Source organism: Mesoplodon bidens, assembly GCF_964165515.1.
Source record: "Mesoplodon bidens genome assembly, chromosome: 5".
Lineage (NCBI taxonomy): Eukaryota > Metazoa > Chordata > Mammalia > Artiodactyla > Ziphiidae > Mesoplodon > Mesoplodon bidens.
Window position 1 is genome coordinate 88285354 of NC_138161.1, and position 14137 is coordinate 88299490.

General features: G+C 40.4%; 1 protein-coding gene across 3 annotated transcripts in view; it reads right to left on the minus strand.

The window, feature by feature from the left end:
• PLD1 (phospholipase D1) overlaps window positions 1–14137 on the minus strand; it is a 220911-nt gene that overhangs the window by 153288 nt on the left and 53486 nt on the right. Inside the window, exon 1 of one of the 3 annotated variants that reach the window (XM_081234559.1) lies at window positions 8063–8216. The exons of the other annotated variants lie outside the window; for them this stretch is intronic. The gene's annotated coding sequence lies outside the window, so the exon portion shown is untranslated. Of the gene's footprint in view, window positions 1–8062; window positions 8217–14137 lie in introns of those variants that run through there. 3 annotated transcript variants of the gene reach the window in all.

Sequence of the window (14137 nt, forward strand, 5' to 3'; positions counted from 1 at the left end):
CCACATACCGCAAAAAGAAAAAAAAAAAAAAAAAAAAAAAAGAACTATTTATAAAGAAACTGGTTGCCTGGAGTAGACAAGTTTACTTCACAATTATATAGTTTTGGAGTCACTTTGGGTTCTAATTCTAGCTTAGCTCATGGTAAGTGCTTAATAAATAGTGACTATCCATACTGTGAGATGGTGAACTCACCTTCACACTGTGAGTTCCGACACCAAGCTGTCATCTCTGGCTCTGTCTCATGCATGGGGTATGAAGGTGGACCAGAGACCATCAAGGTCCCTCCCAGGTCCCAGCCTGGGGCTTCATTTCAGTGTCTCTGCCCATTTCTGATCTGGCAATATTCCCTCAGCTCACTAGGAAGGACACTGAAGAAATGTCCATTCATAACCCGCTATATAAATGTTAGCTCTCATTACTACTGTTATTATTATTTCCTCTGGTACTGTCCTTCTAGTAACTTTATCATCCCTGCTTTTGTTTTATTCCTGTGTGTGTGTGTGTGTGTTTAATGGTATGTAAATATTCTTGCAAGCCAACTCAAATCCTCAGTAGTACATAGATGAAGTCAGAAAGAATGAAATAAAATAACTCCTACAGTTTATTATAAATGACACTAATAACAGTAGGTAACATTCACTTAACACTCATGCATCAGGCACTGTGGGAGGCGTTATATATACATTATTTCATTTAATACTCATTAGAACCCTGAAAGGTAAGTACTAGTATTATGATCCTCATTCTACAGATAAGGAAATTGAGTCTTAGAAAAGTCAAGTAAGTCACTCAACGTCCCATCCAATAAGCTGTGGTCTAACCTAACAATTTTGCAGCACAGCCTACTACAACAATCTCATATTAATGGATATGTACTCCCATATATTTTTAAAATTTGAATACTGAAGATTTTTTATTTGAATTTTGAATACAGGGACTCCAGAAAACAAAAATAAGCCACTTAATCTAGTAAATAGGTGACAACACTGAGTTCATTTGGTCTCAATCTCACAGTTCAAGACACTGTTGAGAAGAAAGGGCCCACAGAGTAACCAGGTCATGTTCACCTAAGAGGTCTTTGAGCATCAAATTAAAATTTCTAGCTTTCTCATCCAGTGTATGATTTCGTTCAATGTTCAGAATGGGCAAATCTAGAGGCAGGAAGTTAGAACAGTGGTTGCCTAGGGCTGGGTAAGGAAGAGAGGGGAGTAGGGAGAGTGGGTACAAGGTCTCCTTTAGGGGGTGCCAAAAATGTTCTAAAATTAGATTATGGTGATGGTTACACAACTCTGCAAATACGCTAAAGAATACAGAATTGTACGCTTTGAAGGGGTTAACTTTGTGATATGTAAATTATACAATAACAATAAAGTTGTTAAAAAATAATTCCCAGGGTTCAGTATCCAGTGATCTCTAGTCACTCCTTGTGGCTGCTGTCTTTCAGAACAAACATGGAAACCAGATGTGCATTAAGTAAGCCTTTACCCAAGAACAAAATGTTCGAACAACAATGATGAGAATAAAGACCACGCTTGTGAAGCTGGTAAGTTTTCCTTGGAAGCCATAATGAGCCTTCAGCTTCTTTCTCCAATGTCATCAGGTAAGTGCTGAATGGTATTAGCTCCTGATTTTTACCAACCCAGGAAAAATGGAAATATAATTTCATTCCTCATTACTAAAATGCTTGTAAGTGGACAGAATGAAATATTAAAACCAGCAGCAATAGGGGAATCAAAAGACCTCAAAAGGCCCCAAAAGACTCCAGTCAAGTCGACTAGAACCTTGTGACCTTGGGGACTCAATCATTCTGGGCTTTGGGGACCTCATCTGTAAAAGAAGGAGGCGGAAGAATGAAGTCAACTACTCCAAGGTTCTCTTCCACCTTCATTATTCCAGTCAAATCATATCTTCTAAGGACTGTCTCAGTATGTTGACTTGTCCCATTCGAAACATCAGCAACTGCCCTTGGACCAATGAAGAGTTATCAAAACATCTGGGCACACTGGAAATCCATGAAAGTGTCTTTCCTGGACTGTTGTTTCAAGTATTTAAGTGAGCATCTTCCCACATCCCTTATTAAATAAACTATATATCTTAAAATTTAATCAGCTATAATGTCTAATTAAGATTTTAAACCTGGTGCCTAAAAATCAAAAGGCACTTTCCTAAAGTAATGCAAAAATGCAGCAAAATAATTGCTCTCCAAAGTAAAAATATCCTCTCCTTTATAAAGACTGATCTGCCTCAACTCTAACCTGTCACTCCAAATCTATTTTAATTTTTATTATAAAAATAATAAATTCTTCTTAAAGGAAACCTTAAGTTTACAAACTATCTGAGGAAATTAAAAGCATTCTTAGAGTTACCACCTTAAATAGATTATGGGTGATGTTAACTTACTATTAAATTTTTGTATATCTTGTTTTCATCTTTCTCTCTCCATGAATATTTTTTATGTTTTCAAATATAAGAGAATCATATTTTTAAATATTAATATGCAGAAAAGTATAAGGAGAAAATTAAAACTGCCAGAAATTCCCACCTTTAAAATAATCCTGGGCTTCCCTGGTGGCGCAGTGGTTGAGAGTCAGCCTGCCGATGCAGGGGACACGGGTTCATGCCCCGGTCCGGGAAGATCCCACATGCCGTGGAGCGGCTGGGCCCGTGAGCCATAGCCGCTGAGCCTGCGCGTCCAGAGCCTGTGCTCCGCAACGGGAGAGGCCACAAGAGTGAGAGGCCCGCGTACCGCAAAAAAAAAAAAAAAAAAAAAAAAAAAAATCCCTAAACCCCAATTAACTTAAGGTGATCATCCATTCTGTTCTCTCCCTAAGCATAACACATACAGAGACAGGTATATTTTATTTTATTTTGATTTATTTTATTTATTTATTTATTTATTTTTGGCTGCGTTGGGTCTTTGTTGCTGTGCACGGGCTTTCTCTAGTTGCGGCAAGCGGGGGCTACTCTTCTTCGCGGTGCGCGGGCTTCTCATTGCAGTGGCTTCTCTATTGCAGAGCACGGGCTCTGGGCACACGGGCTTGGGTAGTTGTGGCACGTGGGCTCAGTAGTTGTGGCTCTCAGGCTCAGTAGTTGTGGCACACGGGCTTTGTTGCTCTGCGGCATGTGGGATCTTCCCGGACCAAGGTTTGAACCCATGTCCCCTGCAATGGCAGGTGGATTTTTAACCACTGCACTACCAGGGAAGGCCCAGGACAGGTATATTTTAAACATCACCAAGTACATGATGCACAAATAGTTTACTATCCAGTGTTTTATCTTAAATATCTATCATCACCATTTCCTCCGATTATAGTTTTTCTTAAGTAAAACTGTAGTAGTTGCATAATGATCCATTATGCAGTTTCCTTCTATTGTATATTTTGATTATTTCCCACTTTTCATGACAATAAATAACACTTCAATGAGTATTTCTGTAGTTAAAGCTTTTGCACTCCTACCTGGAAAATTCCAATGTATTGCCCTATTCCTTTTGTGATTTCCTCTATTGGTTTTAGGAAGAGAAAGTGCTTCCCCATCCAAATAATAAAACCGTTTGATTTCTTTTCTTCTTTCTTTTTTTAAAATATAACTCCTTAACCTATGGACTGTATTTTTACATATTTTTAAAGGTTCGAACCTTATTTGTCACATGTTTAAGTTTTGGCCCAATCTAGAGTAAGTTATTTGCCCCACATTTTCAAATGCACATTTATGTTTTTAAAGGAAATACATGTCTCATATTCCTGGCTCTCCACTAAGCCCCAGAAAGCCTTCAGGACTGACAAAATAACCAGAGCTTTGATCATCAGCAGGAAATCATACTGGGCAGGAATGAAGAGGACACTCGTACAGGCCAAATTAAAGCTAAACAATCAAAAGGTCCAAGTTCGAGCCTTAGTGGTTTTATCATTTTAGCCTTAAAAAGTCTCAAAAGTTCCAAGATTAGCTTGTGTAGTTAAAAGACAGTTTTCAACTGTGGGCTTATCCACCACGTGGACTGGTCACCACTGATCTCATTTACTGACCACGAGTAAGCTCTACATCCTGCCACTGGTCACTGGTTCTTGCCACTGGTTCCCAGCAGAACATGTGAGAAAGCAGAGTACAAGCTCACCCGCACAAACACCCAGTAGGAAAAGGACACAAAGGACATGCCTTACTCGTTGACAGTGGGTCAACAGAAGCATCTTTGAGTAGGAAGCGCAGCACAGATATCAGTATTTACATGGTTGCTTCTCATTAATAAAGACTGGATTATATTTCCCAAAGACATCAACTCCTCATACCATTTTTTCCCCACCACAGCACCCCTCTGAGGCACAATACTATTACTGGTGACTAGCTGCTATGACTCGGGACAAATTATGTAACTTCCCTGGGACAGTTTCATCAACTGTAAAATGGGGATAATAAAGACAATTGACCCCTTAGGGTTGTTGTGAGGATTACATGAGAGGCTTAGAACAGAGACTGCCTTTAGGAAATGCTTTTTGAGTGTTAGTTGTTATTATTACTATTACCACTCCCTCTACTACTCCTGCCACAGGTACTAATATCTTCAACCCCAGAAATGCCAGAAGGTCAAACGTAAATTGGCTTCTTCAGAAGGAACCAAGGAACTGGTGAAGTCTACGGTCAGATCAGCCCTAGGAGTAGAATCTGTCCTCAGCCTTTGCAATCCCTCTGGGAAGTTAGTATTCACTGTCATTATTAAAATAGTTCATTTCTTGAATAAGTTGGACTGAATGCTCTCTAAGGTCATATGTAGCTCATGAACCATGATTTTTGTATGTCCCTCCACTGCATTTGTTAAATCTTTATATAGAAAAACACACAGTTCAGCAGTGTACAGCTCAATGAATTATCACATTGACCACCTGTGTGGCCACTACCTTGACCAACAAATAGGGTATAACCAGCCCCCTGTAAGCTCCCTATGTTTTCCCTTTCAGGTACTAACATGTCTCCTTCAGAAGATAAACATCATAAATGAGTTTGCCTGTTTTTGAACTTGCTATGCATAGAATCATACAGTGTATATTATATTCTTTGCCTTCATTAGATTAACATTGATTATAAGATATTTCTATTTTTTTACATACATGTTTAGTTTATTTTCATTGCTATATAATATTCTCTTATAAGAATATCTTCCATTGTAGTATTGATGAATATAGGGTTGATTTCAGTAATAGACTCTTTTAAAAATAAAAATTAAATTTTATTGAAGTATAAAAAAATAAATAAATAAAATAAAACAAAATAGTTCATTTCTGTGGTGGGCGGCATCACAGTCTCCCTTGCTTTCTGCCCCACTTTCTGATATGTAAACACAAGACCCTTGCACATCGGCACCTTCAGTGAGCAGGGTTAGGAGCAAGAACTCAGCGGGTTAGGCATGAAAAAGGCAGGGGTGGCTGTACAAGATGAATCTGACAAGGCCAGAAACTGCAGATCAAGAACCGACAGCTCCCCAAACAGGCACCTCGAAGATGAAGACTGTGGGCAGGAAACGGGAGTGATCTGGGGTGTGAATGGAACCAGACAATAGGTGAACATTTATCATAAAGGTTCAGCAGTCAGAAAACCCACTCCTGACATCATGATTCCTCCTGGTTATTCATTTCTTTCCTCTAAGTCCTTACCTTCTACTGACATTTAACCTTCCTGATGTTTTGAGTGTGGGCCAATTCATATTGAAATAATGGATCATCAACTATGTTCATAACCATCTGAGATTTATGAGGCATCAAGGGTACTTTTGACTGTTAACAAGAAAGCATGTTGGATAAAAATTAATCGGCTCAAAGCTTAACCTGATATGGAATGGGAAAAATGTCCATCTCTACTTGATTTTGGCCAAAAAGCAGAGATGTCACAAAACTAAACCAGTCTGGCAAGATGAGAACAAAACTGCAATGTGTGTGCCAAGCCTGGAATCAGGAATAAGATTTGCCTCCGTCCCAAATTACAGATTTTGAGCACTCTATTGTACAGTCTTTTTTTTTCCCCTCATGTTTGGAGGAAGCTTATTGTAATGAATATCCTTTGGTAAAACCCTAAAATCTGGTTTTTAAGGAGTTTCCCCTCTTACTCTATCCTTTGCCACATTGTTTATTTCTGTTTCTAATCAGTACTGTTCTGTTATCATCTGTAGAAGAAAAGGCTGCGAAGCACTTGGGAACACAGAAACTGAGACCTACCAGACCTAAATGAGCTTTAGGTGAGCTTTTTAAGACTTATCCATGCCAGCTAAGTGCAAACAAGTAATCAACAAGTAAAATGTCTTAACACAGTCCTTTAAATCATTGAGGAGCTACAATCAGATTGACAGAAGTCTTCTTTAAAATTTTACGTTAATAGCATTTAATAATTAATAATAGCACATATGCAGTATTAGCATATATTAAGCAAGTCATAGCAATCTCTGCTATCTTTTTTTTTTGGATTTACTGTTGAAGAAAATATCTGCAGAGGCAGGGGTAATAATACAGCTGTACAATTGTGTCTTGAGGGGGATAAAGTACAGTCAATTTCACAATCTTGAGATAGCATGCAGCCATAACTCTGCAACTTCAGCCTCAGCAGAGATAGGACTGGGATCTTTAAACTTTAGCAAATCACCTCAAAGATTTCTTTAAGTACCTATTTCTGTCTCCCTTCTCCCTCAATTTTATATTTTTAAACACAGGAGAACCTGAGAGAACAGACCCTTTCTGAAACACTGTATTTCCCAGCGGGGGAAAAAAGAGGAGACTCAAATGGCAACAACAGAAGCATATTAGCATATTTTAAAACACCCATACTGGGACTTCTCTGGTGGCATAGTGGTTAAGAATCCGCCTGCCAGTGCAGGGGACACAGGTTCGAGCCCTGGTCCGGGAAGATGCCACATGCCGCAGAGCAACTAAGCCCGTGTGCCACACTACTGAGCCCACAAGCCACAACTACTGAAGCCCACGTGCCTAGAGCCCGTGATCCACAACAAGGGAAGCCACTGCAATGAGAAGCCCACGCACCGCAACTAGAGAAGGCCCACGCACAGCAACAAAGACCCAATGCAGCCAAAAATAAATTAATTAATTAATTAATTTATTTTAAAAAAAACAGCGCTTACCTTGAACTAAAGCATACATAAAGTAACATAAAAGCCAATATATTTCATAAAGTGTTGCAAACTTGAAAACATCATCAAATCGAACTACATACTCTTGTGAAACAACTTCATGCTGGATTGCTTTGGTGACAAGTAAACAAAGGTAATATCGCTCTCTAGGTGTCTAAGTTAATGAAGTTAAGGAAGATATTCTCTTGATACTTTGCTCTATTGACTTAATTTCATTTTAATACTGTTAGCAATCCTTTCATTGTCTTACAAAGCACACTCCGTTTTGACAGTCATATTTATTCCTAGAGGAATCACTTAAGAATAAAAACAGTGATGACTAAGGAAGGGATTCAGTCCAGCTTGATCCACCTGTACACTCTGCCCACGTCAACTGTTATGCAGGTATTCTGTGAGGCATTCTAGGAAAATGTCAGACTTTTCAAAAAGAAAATTAAAATCATATTCTGGTTCCTTGTAACTATAATCAGTAGGCCCCAGAGAAAACCATGCATCAGGCAAGCACGCACAGGGTGTGAAGGACACCACTGGCTGGGGCACTACACACTGCCGTCTCGTGTTCCATAAAGTAAAATCAACCATGTATAAAATCATAGTTATTCCTAGAAGATATAATGGGAAGACACAAAGAAAGGAATTCTGAAAAAGGAATTGAAAATGCATATGAACAGGTACAAATCTCTAGACTGCACATCCAACACATAAATGTCATTTTTTCTTGGCTTCCACCTGCATTTAATATTGTCCAGCAATGCATATATTACAAGGAGAACCATAACCCCCAGACCTCCCTGTAGGATCGACGAACTCACATTATTTTCTAAAAGAACGCAGCAACAGCACAAATGTTATGCTGACTGTCATGTCATCGCCCCGTGAGGACAGAAAGAAAATCTGACACATGCAGCAGAAAGTTCAAAACCTTATTTACTAACCTGGTGCCCCCGTGAAAGCAGTCGCTTCATATTGCTTTGAAGAAAGAATCCATACTGTGAAACTAATCTCCAAAGCAGCTGATAGCCGACAGGGGAATAAAAACTGACTACCCCGAGAATCCACAGACACGGGGAAAGCAGTCTGTTCCCAAGCCCCGTTTTTGGCCAACTCCCTAAAGGCCACTTAAGTCATAGCCAAGCCCACAAAGCACTTTAGCCTATAAGCTTTAGTAATGAACTTGAAACCACTCCCACATGTTAAATAGACACTGGGCTGCTGTGAGAAATAAAACTCACATACAGAATGAGCTAAGGCTTCAGGCTTCATTTTTGTACTTGCTACCCAAGAAAACTGTAACACACCAGCTGAAACAAAGAGCACTCTCACTCCCTTCTTGCCCCTCAGATGCTGTATTAAAGTGACTCATTCATTTCAAACAAGAGGAATACAGTCTGCCCTCCACTAGTGCCATGAAATGAGTTTTATATTGTTGCCCAAATTGTTGGTGGTGGTGATGGAACATATAGCACTATAATTTCACATTGCCTAAGAGGGACCACATTAAGTTATTTCTTCTGAGAACCAAAGGCACATACTATCACTATTTCTAGATTTTTAAAATACATTAAATAAGCATAAAACCTCATTAATCACTAAAGTCTAAAAATTAAGTTCAAGAGGAAAACTTATGAAAGAATCTTCTAACTTCTGATTCTGACTTAGTGTCTGTAACTGTGAAAATCACTCATAATTCAATTTCATCTACAGTTAGGTTATATTATAAAATAAAAAAGTTTTTTGGTGGTTTTGTAGTTTTTTATAGTTTAAACTGGGACTTAATATGACTCACAATGGTTTCAAAGTAAGAAATTTATTTTTCATTCTAGAAAAATGTAATTGATAATTTAAGGCATTTATATCTTAAAAAAATAATGTTCCAGTACATCGCTTAAGAATAAAAATCCGGGCTTCCCTGGTGGCGCAGTGGTTGAGAGTCCGACTGCCGATGCAGGGGACACGGGTTCGTGACCCGGACCGGGAAGATCCCACATGCCACGGAGCGGCTGGGCCCATGAGTCATGGCCACTGAGCCTGCGCATCCGGAGCCTGTGCTCCGCAATGGGAGAGGCCACAACAGTGCGAGGCCCATGTACAGCAAAAAAAAAAAAAAAAAAGAATAAAAATCCATGCGTTGCTTTTTAACATGAAGTGTCCACAGTTACACACAATCTTCCCCTAATTTTCAATGCCAAGAGCAGTTTTAATTCTTGTTTCCATGATTTCTATCTTATTTAAATAAGACCTATTTAACATAATGGTCAAGGTTACCAAATTTAATGTTTCTTCTGAGCCATAAAGATGGGACCAAATATTCCGAGGAAAACTTGATTCACTTGTTGCCAAGTAGATTTACATGTATTTCTGGTAAAATTCAAGTTACTCAAAACCTATGAAACAGAAGTCGTTAGCATATTAGCTCAACAAGATCAGGAATGAAAAGCCCTGAAACTCCCTCAGATCTAACACTCACCCTGCTGGCCTCTTCTACCCACTCCCAGGGTCAGGGCTGAACAGTTTCTCCAGGGGTCACTTCAGAATGACAGGGCAAGACAGCCACCTCAGTGAGAAAACCAGCCTCAAGCCCTGGCCCATGCCTTATAAAGGAGCCAGTGCCCCACCTGGTGGCAAAACCTAGAAAAGGCTGAAACAGTTAAACCTCAGGGGAAATACTGCTTCAATGTTGAAAGAAAAAGGGAAGAAAAGGATCAGTTATAAGAGCACATTAATGTCACAAACAATGGTGGTAGGAATCATGAAAAATTTCTCCCCACAGAGCACAATATTTATAGAGGATATGAAAACACTCATGCAAAAAAAAGTAATTACATTCAAAACCATCTTTTTATGTGGATCGGTTTGCAAGAATATATGATGATATGCATTCCCAGAGAAATACTTTGATAAATAATATTGATCTCTCTTTTACCCAAAGGGCTGCAAGAAAAATTCCGGTGAGATCAACATAATCTCTGAAATGGAAGAACCATGGATAAATCCCCAACTCAACTAGCTAACTGCTGGTGGGACGGTGTCTCCATCATTCTGTTAAGAGGCTGTATCCCCAGGAGTCCTCCTACCTTTCTTTCAAAAAGTATTTCCTTTTGTCTCACATAAATTATTTCTGCTAGAAGACCCCAGACCTCCCAAAAGGCAAGAAACTCCCCACATACCTGGGTAGGGCAAAGCGGAGAGATTCCCGCACAGAGGATCGGTGCCGAGCGGCACTCACCAGCCTGAGAGGCTTGTCTGCTCGCCCACCAGGGCGGGCGGCGCTGGAAGCTGAGGCTCGGGCTTCGGTCAGAGCGCAGGGAGAGGACTGGGGCTGGCGGCGAGAACTCAGCCTGGAGGGGGCTAATGTGCCACAGCTAGCCGGCAGGGAGTCCAGGAAAACTCTGAAGCTGCCGAAGAGGCAAGAGACTTTTTCTTCCCTCTTGGTTTCCTGGTGCGCGAGGAGAGGGGATTAAGAGCGCTGCTTAAAGGGGCTCCACAGACGGGCGCGAGTCACGACTGAAAGCGCGGAGCCCAGTGACGGGCGTGGGACGCTGGGGCTGCTGCTGCCGCCGCCAAGAAGCCTGTGTGCGAGCGCAGGTCACTGTCCACACCGCCCTTCCGGGAGCCTGTGCAGCCCGCCACTGCCGGGGTCCCGGGATCCAGGGGCGGCTTCCCTGGGAGAACGCACGGTGCGCCTCGGGCTGGTGCAACGTCACGCCGAACTCTACCGCTGCAGGCTCGCCCCGCACTCCGTGCCCCTCCCTCCCGCCCGGCCTGAGTGAGCCAGAGTCCCCGAAGAGGCTGCTCCTTTAACCCTGTCCTGTCTGAGCGAAGAACAGACGCCCTCCGGCGACCTACACGCAGAGGCGGGGCCAAATCCAAAGCTGTGACCCGGGAGCTGTGAGAACAAAGAAGAGAAAGGGAAACCTCTCCCAGCAGCCTCAGAAGCAGCAGATTAAAGCTCCACAATCAACTTGATGTACCCTGCATCTGTGGAATACATGAATAGACAACAAATCATCCCAAATTGAGGAGCCAGGAGTCAGTGCTGTGCCTCTGAGGTGGGAGAGCCAACTTCAAAACACTGGTCCACAAGAGACCTCCCAGCTCCACATAATATCAAACGGCGAAAATCTTCCAGAGATCTCCATCTCAACAGCAGCACCCAGCTTCACTCAACGACCAGCAAGCTACAGTGCTGGACACCCTATGCCAAACAACTAGCAAGACAGGAACACAACGCCACCCATTAGCAGAGAGGCGGCCTAAAATCATAAAAAGTCCGCAGACACCCCAAAACACACCACCAGACGTGGACCTGCCCACCAGAAAGACAAGATCCAGCCTCATCCACCAGAACACAGGCACTAGTCCCCTCCACCAGGAAGCCTACACAACCCACTAAACCAACCTTAGCCACTGGGGACAGACACCAAAAACAACAGGAACTACGAACCTGCAGCCTGCAAAAAGGAGACCCCAAACACAGTAACATAAGCAAAATGAGAAGACAGAAAAACACACAGCAGGAGAAGGAGCAAGATAAAAACCCACCAGACCTAACAAATGAAGAGGTAATAGGCAGTCTACCTGAAAAAGAATTCAGAATAATGATGGTAAAGATGATCCAAGATTCTATTTCCCAGATCCAAAATCTTGGAAATAGAATAGACAAAATGCAAGAAACAGTTAACAAGGACCTAGAAGAACTAAAGATGAATCAAGCATCGATTAAAAACACAATAACTGAAATAAAAAATACTCTAGATGGGATCAAGAGCAGAATAACTGAGGCAGAAGAACGGATAAGTGAGGTGGAAGATAAAATAGTGGAAATAACTGCTGCAGAGCAAAATAAAGAAAAAACAATGAAAAGAACAGAGGACAGTCTCAGAGACCTCTGGGACAACATTAAACGCACCAACATTCGAATTATAGGGGTTCCAGAAGAAGAAGAGAAAAAGAAAGGGACTGAGAAAATATTTGAAGAGATTATAGTTGAAAACTTCCCTAATATGGGAAAGGAAATAGTTAATCAAGTCCAGGAGGCACAGAGAGTCCCATACAGAATAAATCCAAGGAGAAATACACCAAGACACATATTAATCAAACTGTCAAAAATTAAACACAAAGAAATCATATTAAAAGCAGCAAGGCAAAAACAACAAATAACACACAAGGGAATCCCCATCAGGATAACAGCTGATCTCTCAGCAGAAACTCTACAAGCCAGAAGGGAGTGGCAGGACATAATTAAAGTGATGAAAGAGAAAAACCTGCAACCAAGATTACTCTACCCAGCAAGGATCTCATTCAGATTTGATGGAGAAATTAAAACGTTTACAGAGAAGCAAAAGCTGAGAGAGTTCAGCACCACCAAACCAGCTTTACAACAAATGCTAAAGGAACTTCTCTAGGCAAGAAACACAACGAAGGAAAAGACCTACAATAACGAACCCAAAACAATTAAGAAAATGGGAATAGGAACATACATATCGATAATTACCTTAAATGTAAATGGACTAAATGCTCCCACCAAAAGACACAGATTGGCTGAATGGATACAAAAACAAGACCCATATATATGCTGTCTACAAGAGACCCACTTCAGACCTAGAGACACATACAGACTGAAAGTAAGGGGATGGAAAAAGATATTCCATGCAAATGGAAACCAAAAGAAAGCTGGAGTAGCAATTCTCATATCACACAAAATAGACTTTAAAATAAAGACTACTAGAGGAGACAAAGAAGGACACTACATAATGATCAAGGGATTGATCCAAGAAGAAGATATAACAATTGTAAATATTTATGCACCAAACATAGGAGCACGTCAATACATAAGGCAAATACTAACAGCCATAAAAGGAGAAATCGACAGTAACACAATCATAGTAGGGGACTTTAACAACCCACTTTCACCAATGGACAGATCTTCCAAAATGAAAATAAATAAGGAAACACAAGCTTTAAATGATACATTAAACAAGATGGACTTAATTGATATTTATGGGACATTCCATCCAAAAACAACAGAATACACATTTTTCTCAAGTGCTCATGGAACATTCTCCAGGATAGATCATATCTTGGGTCACAAATCAAGCCTTGGTAAATTTAAGAAAATTGAAATTGTATCAAGTATCTTTTCTGACCACAATGCTATGAGACTAGATATCAATTACAGGAAAAGAGCTGTAAAAAATACAAACACATGGAGGCTAAACAATACACTACTTAATAACGAAGTGATCACTGAAGAAATCAAAGAGGAAATAAAAAAATACCTAGAAACAAATGACAATGGAGACACGACGACCCAAAACCTATGGGATGCAGCAAAAGCAGTTCTAAGAGGGAAGTTTATAGCAATACAATCCCACCTTAAGAAACAGGAAACATCTCGAATAAACAACCTAACCTTGCACCTAAAGCAATTAGAGAAAGAAGAACAAAAACATCCCAAAGTTAGCAGAAGGAAAGAAATCATAAAAATCAGATCAGAAATAAATGAAAAAGAAATGAAGGAAACGATAGCAAAGATCAATAAAACTAAAAGCTGGTTCTTTGAGAAGATAAACAAAATTGATAAACCATTAGCCAGACTCATCAAGAAAAGAAGGGAGAAGACTCAAATCAATAGAATTAGAAATGAAAAAGGAGAAGTAACAACTGACACTGCAGAAATACAAAAGATCATGAGAGATTACTATAAGCAACTCTATGCCCATAAAATGGACAACCTGGAAGAGATGGACAAATTCTTAGAAATGCACAACCTGCCAAGACTGAATCAGGAAGAAATAGAAAATATGAATAGACCAATCACAAGCACTGAAATTGAAACTGTGATTAAAAATCTTCCATCAAACAAAAGCCCAGGACCAGATGGCTTCACAGGCGAATTCTATCAAACATTTAGAGAAGAGCTAACACCCATCCTTCTCAAACTCTTCCAAACAATATCAGAGGAAGGAACACTCCCAAACTCATTCTACGAGGCCACCATCACCTTGATA